Here is a 14,699-nt window from a genome sequence, read left to right as displayed (position 1 = left end):
GTAAGAAAAGTAGAGCTCAGACCACAGGGACCCCAGTTTGGGGGCCATGTATGTGGGGGGTGGTCTCAGAGAGCCTTCAGGCCCCCTCGTCTTCCTTGGGGCCTCATGCCCTGCCGAGACGGGTGTGCTGGAGATCCAAAGACCCGTCCCCCCTGCATCGAGCGCCTGGGGGGACAGCACGCACCGTAGGGGCTGTTGCTCCTGCTGGTCACAGAGCGGCAGGACCTCTGGGGCTTTGGGGGGATGCTGTGTGTCCTGGGGGCTTTACTGAGCCTTCAGAGGAGGCAGCACCGCCTCCCAAGAGGGGGACCTCCTGGGCAAGGAGGTGTCCAGGTGAGGTGAAGGGCTGCCTCGTACCAGCTTGGGACCTAAGTCTCTCCCATTTCCCATGGCATCAGTATTCCCTACCACTTGAGTCACCAGGAGACCTTGAAGGGTGCCAAGTCCAGACAGTTATGAGGGGACATCATCCGGGGCCTTGGGACGTGCTGAGCAGTGGATCTCAACATGGGATGTCTGGCAGCGTCTGGAGACATTACTGGTTGTTACAATTCAGGTTTTCCACTGGCATCTCCTGGGTGCAGACCAGAGATGCTGATAAATACCCCACAATGCACAGCCCAGCTTCCCCTCAGAAGCATCCAGCCCCCACGTTGGGGAACTAGAGAGATTCCTCTCCTGCTTCCCTTCTTTCTAGCCCTTGCAGCCACATGGACAACACCCCAGCTTCTGTCTCTCAAGACTCTCCCGTGGGATGCCCATTTGAGGAGTGGACAAACTGAGGAATCCAATGGGGAAGTGACCTCCTCAAAGGTCAGGGACAGTCCCCGGATGGCTGTTCCCACCCCCACCCCCGTTCCTTCCTTCTTCTCGCTCTCCTACTCTGTTCTTCGATGTTGGCCTGTTGCACCTTTAAAATCAAATGAAAGAGAGAGAGAGAGAGAGTGCCAGAAACAGTCCTACAAACCTTTTCCACCAGAGGAAAGAATGTGAAGCCAGCTGGAGACCCGTGGTTGTTGAGAGACGAAAACAAATCAGAAAGAAAATGTTCTTCACAGTGAAGCTCCCTGGAGGAGAGTGGAAAGTGCTGGCCAGCCCTCGTGTCACACGGAGATGTTCCATAGAAGTTTCTGGAGAAGGGCCTCGGAATCCTTCCATTCCAGGTGATGTCAAGGGCAGGCAGCCACAGGGATAGGGAATGAGACCACCCAGCCAGTGGGAGCCCGCCAGACCCAATGTTGAAAGGAAAGGCCGACTCAGATCCTCCTCTGTGGCTATAGCTTGGAGGGACTGGATGGATGCTTCCAGATTGGGGGGAATTGCTGATCTCAGACCGCAGCCCTTAGGGGAGTGAAGGTTTCACAACTGGAGAGGGAACCTGATTCGGTTCAGCCAAACCCCAAGTCCTTCTGGCAACATCACAGATGCCACCATTCCCTTGCCCCGAGACACTCTTTCCCAGCCATTCTCTGCTCCAACATCACCTTCTGACACATTTGTCTTTGGAGGACTTGCTTACAAGGTGCTCTTGGCTGAGTGGGCTTAACCAAGATCATCGTGGGTGGCAGTAGTAGATTCCTTCAAAATCCACAACATGATTGAGGAGCTGGGCATGTGCCCTGGAGCCAGCCGGACCTGAGTTCCATCTTGGCTCTGCCTCTCCATGACTTCAGAAACACTGGCCCCTACAACTATCAGGAGGGTTATTTGAGATGACTGCTATCAGGAGCAGTTGAGCCTCCACACCCCTCCCCGCAAGGGAAGCATGGTTAGGCAGAGTTTGTTGAAAAATGGGGTGCTTTTTCTTTGTGAGTGAAGAGCCTGGGGATTTTTTTTTCCCCAGCAGGTCCTTTGGGGGCTACCAAATCATTCCAGCCTTCATTCGCCTCTCATTTTAAAAGACCAAGGAGCTGTGAAAAAACCGCTCCCACACATGGGAAACTCAATCATGGGATTTGCATGAAAAGCATCCCAAAGCAGCCTTGTTTAGCGTTCAGACATGCCTGGCCCCTTCCCACCTCCCTTTCCAGATGTTAAAGACAGCCCATCGGAGCTTCCCACACTGGAAAAAACAGAGCTGTTTGTTCAGTCACTGTTACTTATGCCCGGCATTGTTCCCCAGGGCCCAGGGAGCCCCACTCCGGCCAGGCCAATCCGCAAGGAAGGGATCTCTGACATCTCTCCTGGATGTCGTTCAAGCCCCTGGAAACCCGTATCCCCTCAACTCAGGAGATAAGCCTACCTACATTTCTCCATTCTGGAGTGGTGATGGCTCGGCTTCCCACCAGCAAGGAAGCCATCATTTCCCAGGGCCCCCTCCTATCACTCTGGATCCATCTGTTGCCATGAAAATTTCTCCAGGCCCAGGGCCACGGGCCAAGGCTGACACGGGGGAAGAACAGCCCTCATTTCACAGGGAGCTGCACCCTGAGCCCATGGTCCTGCCGCCAGCGTGCCAGCTCACATGGCCTCCGGCTTAGTGTCAAGCTCAAGTGCCCTTGGCAGAGGGTGGTCAGCCTGCTGGGGCCCTGTGTGCTCTCCGTGAGCCAGACGCGGGGTCCAGGGCCGTCCCCTACAACTGTCAGAGTCCCTGCTCTATTCCCACCGTGGGGACTGCCTCTCACTTCCAGGAGGTCCACAATTCACTGAACAATTCATTTATTCTTTCATTCACTCCACAAATGTTGACAAAGCCCCTGCCCTGCCTGAGCATATTATAGAGATGAACACGTGGTCCTACAGCTCTCTGCAGATCTGAAAGGAGGTGAGGAAATTTGTGTTTCAGTCTTTGGGGCTTGCTGGTCCTTTTGCCAGCCCAGCCTCCACTTCCTCTCATTCTGGAGACAAAGCCCTGATGTTCCTCGTGAAGGTCTCCCCCCAGCCTGCCTCAGCCCTGGTAGATGAACCAGGCCAGGACAGACAGACAGACACACACACACCGCCACCACCACCACCACCTCCAGTAGGAATGACGGATGGGTTTCCAGATGAGGAGGCAGGTGACCTAATGGCCAATGAGACTCAATTCTGGAAATTTAACTGGAATGACCCATGAGTCCAGAAATGCTGGTCGAGGCCAAAGAATCCCTTAATCTTCCATCCATCCAGGAAGCTTCTTGGAGGCACCACTTTGGGTCTTAAGTGAAGGGAGAGGTGAGCTGACAGTGATCAGCCACTTTTTGACCCATCCACCCCAAATTGGTTGAAGACATACAAAGTACCAGGCAGCTCCCAGAGAAGCTGTGTTTTAAGCCCGTGTGTGGCTTGGCTGAAGGGTCCGAGTCCATCCCCTATTTGTAAGTGGTCCTCTGCTTTTCTTCTTTCTGACCCACTTCCTGCTCATGAACAGGTCACGATCTAAGTGATTTAGTGAGAAACAGGACCAACACTCTGTGAAAACCACACGGAGGATGTGCCGTCCTTTGCCAGGGACTCTGGGGAAGGACCAGTTCTTCTCAGAGGGACTCTACTGTGCACCGGAGGGCCACTCTGGGAGTCAAGTTGGGTTTATGGCCAAATCCTGCCCATGGGCAGCGTGCGACCTTGGCCAAATGGCTTCCCTTCCCTGGCCTCCATGGTCTGTAAGCATCTATCCAATAAATCCATTATTTCTAAACAGCCAGGAGGTCTGGAGCAGGAGTAAGGGTCCATGGACCTGACCTATGAACCCTGGGGAAGGTGACTAACGTCTGTCATGTTCGAGGGGTCCTCCCTATGCTGAAAGGTGGGCGCTGCACCACCCCCTTCTCCAGCCTGGCTCCCCGAGACCCTTCCTCCCCTTTCATTTCCCTTCTGTTCCAGGCAGAGCAGGGTAAGAAATTCTGTTGAATACAGGCAAAAAGGGCTCAGGGTTGCTAATGGCATCCCAGGGAAATGAAACGTAAAACCGCGTGAGTTATTCAGCTTTGCGTGATTCTTTTATCCAGGGCCTGGAAAGATCTTCTTAGTAGAAGGAAGTCTGATTTTCTTGGAAAGATGGGATTCTGGTGAGACCGGCAGGGAGCCAGGACACAGGGTGGAAGGATCTGCAAGTCAGTCCGAGGCAAAGACCAAGACAGGAAATTTCTCTCCGTCCCTCACACACACACACACACACACACACACACACACAGAGCAAGACCATGGTTTATCCCCACTTTTCAAAGGAAGAGCTCTGTGTGGGCTCTCTCATGGCCAACTCTGAAAGATGCCTTGATTTCAGGACGCTTCTAGAATAAAATCCAGACGCTGGCTTGCAAGGCCATTGAGCCCCTCAGCTCCAACCCCACCCCTCACGCTCTCCGATCCTTCACAATCCACCAGCCTGTCCGGCTCCTTCCTGTTCCTCAAAGACTCCAGCACGACTTACCTCGGAGCCCTTGACCCACAGTCTGAGTCCCTACAGCTGGCTGATGGGCCGTCCCCGCTGCCCTTCAGGTCAAGGTCACTTGTTCTGAGAGACCTACCTCCCTGAAACATTCTTGGCCTAAAGCAGGCTACTCAGTTTTAGCTTTCTGCTGTCATGACCTTACTTTCTGAGATCTCATTATTTATTTTTGCTGTTTTCTTTTTATATAAACTTAAAAATTTTTTTATTTGGCTGCTCCAGGTCTTAGTTGAGGCACTCAGACTCTTTCGTTGGGGCACGTGAACTGTTAGTTGCAGCATGTGGGATCTAGTTCTCTGACCAGGGATCGAACCCAGGCCCCCTTCACTGGGAGTGCAGAGTCTTAACCACTGGACCACCAGGGAAGGCCCCTTATTTGTTGTTTACTTTCTGATTCTTCCTTCTCGAAAGAGAACTGTAGGAGGGCAGGCAGCACGCTGGTTTGCCCAGCCTGGATCCCTAGTTGGGAACGGGGCCTCCAGAAACTTGCAAGGATCTCCTTGTGGCCCATCCTGACTACAGACAAAGAAGGGGTTCCAGGAAATGTAGTTCATCCTGGCCAAGTGCTATGATCTGAATTTCTGTGTGCCCACCCCCAACTCCCTGGAATTTCCATGTTGAAATCCCAACCCCCAAGGTGATGGCATCAGGAGGTGGAGTTTTGGGAGGTAATGAGGTCCTGAGGGTGGAAGCCTCATGAATGGGGTCTCCTTACAAAGGGAGACCCCCCAAGCTCCCCACCCCCGCCTGAGAAATTAACCAGGTAGAGGGCCCTCACCAATGGTCAACACTGCTGACACCTTGATCTTGCACTTGCTAACCTCCAGAACTGTGAGAAGTAAATTTCTAATGTTTATAAGCAGAGACATCACTTTGCCGACAAAGGTCCATGTAGTCAAAGCTATGGTTTTTCCAGTAGTCATGTAAAACGTGAGACTCAGACCATAAAGAAGGTTGGATGAAAAAGAACTGGAGCTTTTGAACTATGATGCTAGAGAAGATTCTTGAGAGTTCCTTGGACTGCAAGGAGATCAAACCAATCAATCCTAAAGGAAATCAACCCTGAATATTCATTGGAAAGACTGATGCTGAAGCTGAAGCTCCAATACTTTGGCCACCTGATGTGAAGGGTCGACTCATTGGAGGAGACCCTGATACTGGGAAAGATTGAGGGCAGGAGGAGAAAGGGGCAACAGAGGATGAGATGGCATCACTAACTCAACAGACATGAATTTGAGCAAGCTCCAGGAAATAATGAAGGACAGGGAAGCCTGGTGTTCTGCAGTCCATGGGGCTGCGAAGAGTCAGACATGACCGAGCAACTGAACAACAACCAGTCTGCGACATTTCGTTTCAGCAGCCTGTTGGATTTAACCCTGCAACCGAGACACCAAGTCAGCACACTCGAAAGCCATCCTGCTCGGTCCGCGTCAGTATCGACTGATGGAGTGAGTGAGTGTGTCCAGGCTAAGGTGTGAACGCCTTAGCCTGGAACATCATTCTCATTAAAGTGCATCTTCTGCCTGCGTGTCTTCCTCCCAAGCATCTTTAAGGGCCTTGGAACACCGTAGGCTCCTTTGGGCGTCCCCTCAACCAGAACACAGCTCCTCACCCATCCACTGGCTGCTCTTCAGCACGTTTTAAACTTCAAGCGATGTCTCCCTTTGGAGTCATTTCACACCAAGGCTGAGTCACAGTCCTCCTTTGGGCTCCCCGGCTGGCTCCTCTCCCTGGAAACCACCATCAGTCCGTGTTTCTTGCATCTCTTTCCAGAGATGTCTAGTCATTTACCAGCAAAACACATACATCATTTTTCCCCACATGAAAGAGAGCAAGAGAGCATACAATATATTTTGTTCTGGATCTTGCTTTTTTTTTCCCTTCTCTTAATACTACATCTTAGAGATCTTTCCAAATCAGTATATACTGAACAGCTTTATCCTTTTTACTGTTCTACAGGGATACCATATGGATGTACCATCATCTATTTCATCAGTGGCTTTTTGTTGAGAATTCAGATGGTCCACCCTCTCATTGCTCTGAACATCTTTGTACATGGCCAGGTCATGCTTCTGCCTCTTCCACACCTGGATGATTTCTAATGCCCTCCAAGTTTCCCTCCATGAAGCCCATGTTAATCTTTGCTAAGTGAGGCTGGCTGCCCATCTCTGGCTTCCCAGCTCCTGGGGGTACCTCCCCTGTAACACTTACTGAAGGATATTTATTAAAGTGTCTGACTTTCCTTGTATCTTCTTAATTTCTGAGCCTCCAGCATGATTCATAGTGCCTGTTACACACGAGATAAGTGCTTATAAATTGCATGAATGTCACATTTGTTTTATGATATTTTTAAAATATGAAAAAATTTTATTTGATTTGACTGTGCCACGTGGGATCTAGTTCCCTGATAAAGGATTGAACCCAGGATCCTTGCATTGGGACCACCAAGCCTTAGCCACTGGACCAGTAGAGAAGTCCCTGAATGTCACCTTTAAAGCCCTGACATCCAGAGAACTCCAAGTCTGACTCCACCCTGACTAATTTTTGCATCGTCACCTCCCCAGTGTGCACTGGGTTCTGGGGAGCCTTCTGGTCCCTCACCCACCTTCTTCCTCTTCTCCTGCTTCTCCAGCTTCCCATGTGCTGTTTCCCCCTCTCTGGGGTGCCTTCCCCTTTCTGAAGCCCTAGCCCCTCCTTCAAGGAACGGGTCCTCCCCTGCCTCCTTCATGAAGGGAGCTTTCGCTGAAATATCAATCTCTCCCTTTTCTGAACTGCGGCTGCCTTCATAGTCACTTCAGCATATTTTTTCAAGCTCCAGTGCTCACTAATTGTTTCCCGTCTGTTGGTTTTGTGTCCCCAGCTAGACTGTGAGTTCTTTGAGAGCAGAGCATCTTTCGAAACTCCAGCAGCTCTACAATGCCATGCCATGGTAGCTGTTCAATACTTCTGTATTGATAAAGCAATAGGGACCTCCATCGATTGAGTCAGATCTAAATACCAAGGGCTGGAAAAGGTTCTTGGGGCACCCAGGAGGCGCTAAACATCTCCATCCTGGTAACTTTTGAAGTGGGAGATGTGACCCACGTAGAACAGCCTGCGGGAGCTTGGCTCTTCCCTAGCCTGCTCAGGCTGGGCTTCCGGGGAGTCCTGTCACTCGGCAGTCCCCGTGGGCCTGAACATATCTGTCCATTGCATGTTGCACATAGCACATGACCTGCTTCCCAGGAGCCACAGGAGACATAGAGCACCCAGAGAGAATCAAATGAATTTCACCCAGACCCATGTCCAGTCATATTTCCAGAGGTAATTTGACTCCAGTCCAACTGGCTCAGCCTCCATTTCCATCAAAGAAACATGAAGCACACCATCCATCCCACCAGGGGAGAAGAGTGCAGCTACATCTCATAGAGACAAAGGAAACATTTAACCAGGTTTGCAACTGGACTTTGGAAGCAACAAAAGGGAAAGAGGGTAACAGAGTCATGTGTTTACCACCGACAATCCAACGTTGAGGCTCAAATTGATTGGGACTGAGGCTAAGGACAAGCTGGCCTTTGGTAGATAGGAGATCTGCCAACTGGAGATGCAAAATTCAGCTGGGTCTTTCTCCATCTCCACCCCCAACCCCATCCTCACTTTACACTACCTTCTCATTAGCCAAAATACCTCAAGCCATTTGAGCTTATGGATGACGCCTGATCAGAAAGAGCTGGCCCTCAAGACATCTAGCGGGATTTTCTTTGCCCAGCCTGGTTCACAAACCTCACATCCCAAACCCTGGGATTTGGTGGTTAAACAACAATCCATCTTCACACTGTGATATTCTGTAGCCGACTTCCCTCCCCATCCCCCAACAGCAATGCCCAAATGTCACTCATCTGGTCACACTCCATGAGCAAGTGCTCTGGCAGTGCCTGCCCTCCCCACGGTCCCCGCTGAGTGGAGGAGACAGATGTGGAAACAGATCAACGCAAGACAGGGTGGCACGTCCTCCACGTCATGAATGAACATGGAGCTTTGTGCTCCAAGAAATGAAAGTGACTGATGTTGCCTGCGGGGTTGGGGAAGGGCTCACTGGCGACAGAGAACTTCATCTTCGAAGGTGAATGAGTTTTCCAGGAGGAGGGGGTGAGAGTGGAGGAAAGAATTCAAAGCAGAAGCTATCAAATGTCAAAAGGCACAGAAATGGTAACCACGGAAGGTGCCGAGAACGTTCCACAAGGCGAAGGATTCCCGGAAGGTCTGGCTTGAGAGGCATGGGCACTGCAGGTGTTTAGAAGCACAGTTAAGGAGTCCATTCTCCCCCCGTAGGCAGTGAGATGACAGAGCAGGCGTCTAATCAGGAGAGGAGCACGACCAGATTAATCTTTTTGGAAAGGTGATGGTTTAGAGAACATCCTGCATCAGGGATCATCATCAGAGGCATGGAGACAAGGCAGAGAGGCTTCTGTTTTGATTTTCGAGGCAAGAGAGAGAATGACCAGTGGAGCGGCTGTGGGCAGGGAGGGGAGGAAGGACCATCGGTAGGTTTGAGGCAGAATCTTCTGCACTCTGATCATGGATGGTATGTTTACTCAGGTAAAGAGGAGCCAGAATGGCAGATGAGGCCAAAGGCTCTGTTTCAGGGGAAGACTGACTCTTGGTGCTATAGATAAGGGATCCAGGAGGAGGGGGAGCATACCTAGGCAGAAAGCCAGCAGTTCACTGAAGGGTGGGCAGGACATCCAGGAGGCTCTGTGCGGGTGGACACGATGGAGTCTGGTATCTGAAACCACAGGCAGGTAAAGACTAAGACACAACAGCAAGAACAGAACATCTGGGGACCAGCCTACAGACAGACTGAAAACGAGGGAGTGAGTTTTAGGGAGAGGCAGATGGCCATGTGTGAAGGGCACAGAGTAAGGATTGAAAACTGGCCTGAGGCAGAAATCTGCTGCATATAGTACCCAGCATTCTTTTTCTTGGGCCCAACACATGTTGTGTTATTGTTGTATGTGTGTGTGCTCAGTCATATCTGACTTTTTGTGACCCCATGGACTGTAACCCACCAGGCTCCTCTGTCCATGGAATCCTCCAGGCAAGAATACTGGAGTGGGTTGCCATTCTCTTCTCCAGGAGATCTTCCTAACCCAAGGACTGAACCATTTTCTCTTGCATCTCTTGTATAGGAAGGCAGATTCTTTACCACTGTGGCACCTTGGAAGCCCTGGGAACCTCAACACAGTGACTTCAAAAAAGGGAAGCTCACAGTGCATCTTGTTTGAGTGACTCAGACCTGGCCACCCTCACCTTCCTGAGTCCAGAAGTGGTCACATGACCCAAGCCCAAATAATCAGATGATCACTACTTTCTGGCCATTAGCTTGGCATTTTAGGGTCCAGGGATGAGGATGGGACTCAAGACAGGCCAATGAGAATCAATTCTAGACTTTTGTTGAAATTATTAAGAAAGAGAAGTGTACTTTCTACTGGGGTTGCTATGGTGTGAGACACCAGAGCTGGGCTTCCAGACGTCAATTTACCACCTCCTGGGGAGAACTAGCCTGAACATGAAAGCCCTGCAGAGCAAGGAAGAGCTGAGAAATAGACTCTTATGGATACCATTTACCCTCTGGATCCAGCTATGCCTAGATATTTCTTTTCTTTTTTCTTTTTCCTTTCCTTTCTTTCTTTTGTTATTTGGGCCAATACATTTGCTTTTAAGCTTAAACCAATTTGCTCTGGGTCTGTCCCTTGCAGCCCAAGGAGTTTTGACTTTTACAAAGCCACATGGTTAATGAGAGGCTGCTGGTTACTAGAGTGGCATCTGGAGAAGACTGGGTCCAGCTCTGTACTTGACATCACTCAGAATACCATGTCAGGCCAGTGGTTGCTGCCATGGGGGTGGGGGTGAGAACAAACTAGAAATGGAGGAGCTGGCTGAGTCTCAGTACCTGTTACTGAGAAAATACAATGATTTCCTTTATATTTTTCAAGGGTTGAGTCATCCTGGTCAGCCCCAGCTTGGCACTTCAACTAATTGTTCTTGCCAAGGAAGATGGTGAAGACGGGAAGGCTGATTTATTTGAGGATACACGTGTCAACATCATCCTACAGAAGAAAACCAAAGGTATGCTTTGCTGGTGTGAGCTGTTACCTAAGAGGTTTCTTTGTGGACCTCCAAGACCAAAAGCCATGAGGTTAGATGTTCTTTGCGTCTTGAAGTTGATCCAGCACAGTCCCATGACATGATGGCCCAGGGCCCTGGGAGAGGACATTCCTTTTCTGACTGCACCGACAAGGTTGGGGGATCACTTTATATGAGGTGGTCTGAGACCTGACTAAGTAGGCAGGAACAGCAACTTCTAAGGTGGTTTGAGAACCAGGAGGAAGGCTAAGGTGGCTGGAGTAAGGTGAGTGAGGGGTGGGGACAGAGGCGGGCGACTTGACCTTCTGGTATATGCTGGTCCCGAGTATATTTCCTCTCATCTTTCCATCTGTCAATCCATCCACTCATCTATTCCATAAACATTTGTGACATTTAGACAATGGATGATGCTAAGACATGAAGGAAATGTTCACAAAGCAAAAGGGGAAAGACCCACGATCTAGGCAGAGAAAACCACATGAGCCAAGGCCTGGAGAGGGACAAGCACACTGTTTGAGGGTTAGGGGCTGTTGGGAAGGGTCTTGAATGCCTGGCCTCCCTCCCAGGGCACCCCCCACCATTAGAACACATACATGCAGAACAACAGGACACTTTTTTAAAAATTTTTATTTATTTATTTTTGGGTGTGCTAGGTCTTTGGTGCTTTGCAAGGGCTTTCTCCAGTTTTGGTAAGCCAGGGCTACTCTTCATTTCAATGCACAGTCTTCTCATTGTGGTGGTTTCTCTTGTTGTGGAGCACAGGTCCTAGAGCGAGGGCTCAGTAGTTGCGGCACATGGGTTTAGTTGCTCCAAGGCATGTGGAATCTTCCCAGACCCGGTTCCTTATCCATTGTACCACCAGGGAAGTTCCCAGGAAATACTGAGATGTGAAAAGACAGTTTCAGTAAAGTTTATGATTCTGGAATAAATCAGACATAGTCTTATACTATACTCTAAACAGCCAAGGGGTAGCAGGGACCAAAAGCTTAAGAAAAATTGAGGGGGAGAAACACTTAACGTGGAAGACTATTCCATCAATTAGCTTAATTTTTTTTCTGCCAACCAAGCAAAGACCATCATTAGTTACTATTAGCGATGGCCTGGCTTGGACAACACCTGTTTTCTGCTGAACGTCACTGATATGGGCCAGAGGGAGCTGTTTCAGAGCCTCAATCAGGCGGTGACATGATGAGATTTGTGCTTTGGAAAGGTCACCATGGCTGCAGGGTAGAGGATGGATGGAGGGGAAGACAGAGCATGTGTTAGGCTGCTGGAGAAACACACACGATGAGAACCAGCATTTGGGCAGAATTAATGGAGGCTACATTCCTTGAAGGCAAGAGTTTTGCTCTGTTTCAGCCCTTTTCGCAGTGCCTGGCAAGAGCTAGGCAGAGCCACTGGAAGATTTTTTAGAAATGCTTCCTGAATTGAATTGTCTGCTATAAAAACCTAATGGAGTCTGGACAAAACAAAACTTACCTCTCTGCGGTATCTCTCTGCTCATGAGAGGTGTCGTGGCTAGAGGCAGAGCTAGGGAGTTTCCAGTGGTTGGAAATGCTCAGGGTTTTGAGGAGCTATTTGGGGTGACAGGACACAAAGCTCCTGTTTCCAGAATCTGCCTGTTATGTCAGATCTGTGCAAATGAGACATTCATTAGACTCGGGGGCTTCTGTTGCTCATCCTGATTTAGGGGGGAAAAAAATGACCATCTGTCTTCCAAGAGGAGCTAGGAAGGCCCAAGTTAAGAGGTGTCCGTTTGAGACTGTTTCAACCTTTTTTCCACCTGTTTAAACACATCTGGATTCCTAAACCATAGAATTTGAACCTTAAAAAGTATTCAGGACGCACCCCCATACTCCAAACTCTTTGGAGTTTGCTGTGAAGCTTTCCAGCGGGGAGTGTAGCCTGTGTGACCTTTGTGCTGCTGAAATCAACCACATGGCCATATAAGGAGCACTTACTACGTGCTGGCCCAGAGTGAGGGCTCCGTGAGCCCTATCTCATCTAAACGTCTTCCCTGAAGGGTGTGGATCTCGCCCTGCTGACCCATTTTGTCTAACCACTAACCTGTCAGCACTTGAAGACCTCCTCCTGCCCCTGCCATTGTCTGTCTTCAGCTGGGAAAGTCCATGTTTATGGTTCCCTTCCGCACTGATGACGATGACAAGAAGACAATGAAACACTTGTCTCCCAAAGTGACTTCTTGGATCCACTGACAAAATGTTAGAAAGTGGGTACAAAGCCCAAGAAACAGGACACCCAGGCTCTGTGAGCTTGGGGAGTATTACAGAATCCTATAGCAGGCCAAGAATGAGTCACAAAGAAAGCTTTTAAAATATAAAACCATCAACCTAGATTTCAATTCCAAGGAAACACATACTTGGCCATGAGGGAATGCTTGGAAAAAAAAAAAAAAAAAAAAAAGTCAGGCTTAAGCCACTTGACAGGAAAATAAAACAGCCAAGGAACATTCAAATATAATGATTTATATCCTCCCCCCACCAACCCACCTCACTCCCAGTATGGGTCAGGGTGTACACAGACTGGACATGGTCTATACCAGGGTGCGTGTCCCAGCCAGGGCTTCCATTTCACTTAACACTGTTTCGCACACACGATCCCATGCCTGGATGCAGCCGGATTCTCACTGCACGGTGCTGCCTTCCGGTTGCTATGCCAATCTCATGGATGCTTCATGGTTTCCGTGCTCTTGGGCTCTTGGGTTGCTTGAGGTGGCTGTTCTGGGAATACGAGGATTTTTCTTCCATTATTTATGTGAGCAAGTGCCTGTTCATTTCTCACAAAGAAATGGAAGCTTGATTGATTTCCTAAATGTAAGAACAAGATTGTCCTGCAAAAAACATTTAAGACTGACCAGGAAGGGCGACCACCATCTACTGAAGCACAAGCCCAGGAGTCTGTAAAGCTTTCCCAGCAAAGGGAATGAATGAACAGCTATCCTATACAATATTTGCTCAGCAGCTGATAGTTGACAGAGGTTTTCACTTAGCTCATTGGATCTTCACAATAGCCCCGGGGAGGAAGACAGGGAGCACATTACATGGATTATTAAAATCCCACATTTTCCCCCTTCCTAACCGTTCATGGCTCTAAAGGTTTAAAGTCACTCCAGGGCGGTCAGAGAGTTTGTGGAGGATATCTCAGGTCTCCAATTCACTCATGCACATATTTAAAAAACATTTATCCAGAGCCTAGTACCAAGTAAATGCAATGGCCGAGGGTACAAAGATGAATAAAACACTAAAACACGGCGCCAGGCAAGAAGATCACGTTATAGCCTGGGGGAGAAAGCCACAAGTAAACATGTCCCTGTTTTGCAAGGTGATGAGGGCTCCAGCGAAAGGAACACGAGGCCGACCATGTTTCTATCTGATGTCCTGCCTAACACCGGCTCGGTTGTTATTTACATTGTCTGTTCTCCGAAGCAGGAGTAGGGGGCTTAGCCGTGCGCCTTGGGTCAGGTCTCACTGCGGGGATCGCACGCGTTGTGGGTGGGGACAGGACTGTCCCTCTTTTGGTAAACAGGCACATATGTCCCGGGGTGCCGAGTTTGCCGGGGGTCCGCACACAGGCTCCCTGATTTCCCTCCCCGAGATAACCGGGGTCCATGTCTCTGGAGCAGCGGCTTTCTCCCGCCGCAGCCGCCGGCTCGGAGAGGCACGCAGCTCGCTGTCCGCGGTGACACGGGGCGGCGAGGTTTTGTCTCGCCGGGGCATCGTCCAACGTCCGCGAATGCCCGCGAACGAGCGCCCCTTCACCGCGCATCCCCCTCGCCCACAGCCCGGCTCCGGAAACCACAGCCCCTTCCTCCAAAACAACGCGCCAGCCCTGTTCTCTGGCTCTCCGGGTTCTTTTTATGCATTTGGACATTTCCCTCCCGAAGATAGGTTTCACAGTAATTTTTAGTTACACAACAGATGCACAGAAACGTTCTCCTTTAGAAAACAAAATTATATGTATGCATGTGTGTATATATGTATGTATAGGGTGCCTCCAGCGACGCGGCGAAACCCGGCGGGACCCTCGCCCTGCGCCCCGCGGGTGCCGCTGACAGCCGCGCGCTGGTCTCCGCGCCGGCCCGGCTGCCGCCCTTTGTGAGTGCCGATACCGGCTTTGTGTTTCCCTTGTTTGCTATCTTTCCTTTGCAAACTCCGCGCTTAGCACGGGGAAGACGCTCGGAAAATGC

Source organism: Muntiacus reevesi, chromosome 2 (assembly GCF_963930625.1).
Source record: "Muntiacus reevesi chromosome 2, mMunRee1.1, whole genome shotgun sequence".
Classification (NCBI taxonomy): domain Eukaryota; kingdom Metazoa; phylum Chordata; class Mammalia; order Artiodactyla; family Cervidae; genus Muntiacus; species Muntiacus reevesi.
The sequence above is the reverse complement of the archived record's forward strand: the minus strand, read 5'-3'. Positions refer to the sequence as shown.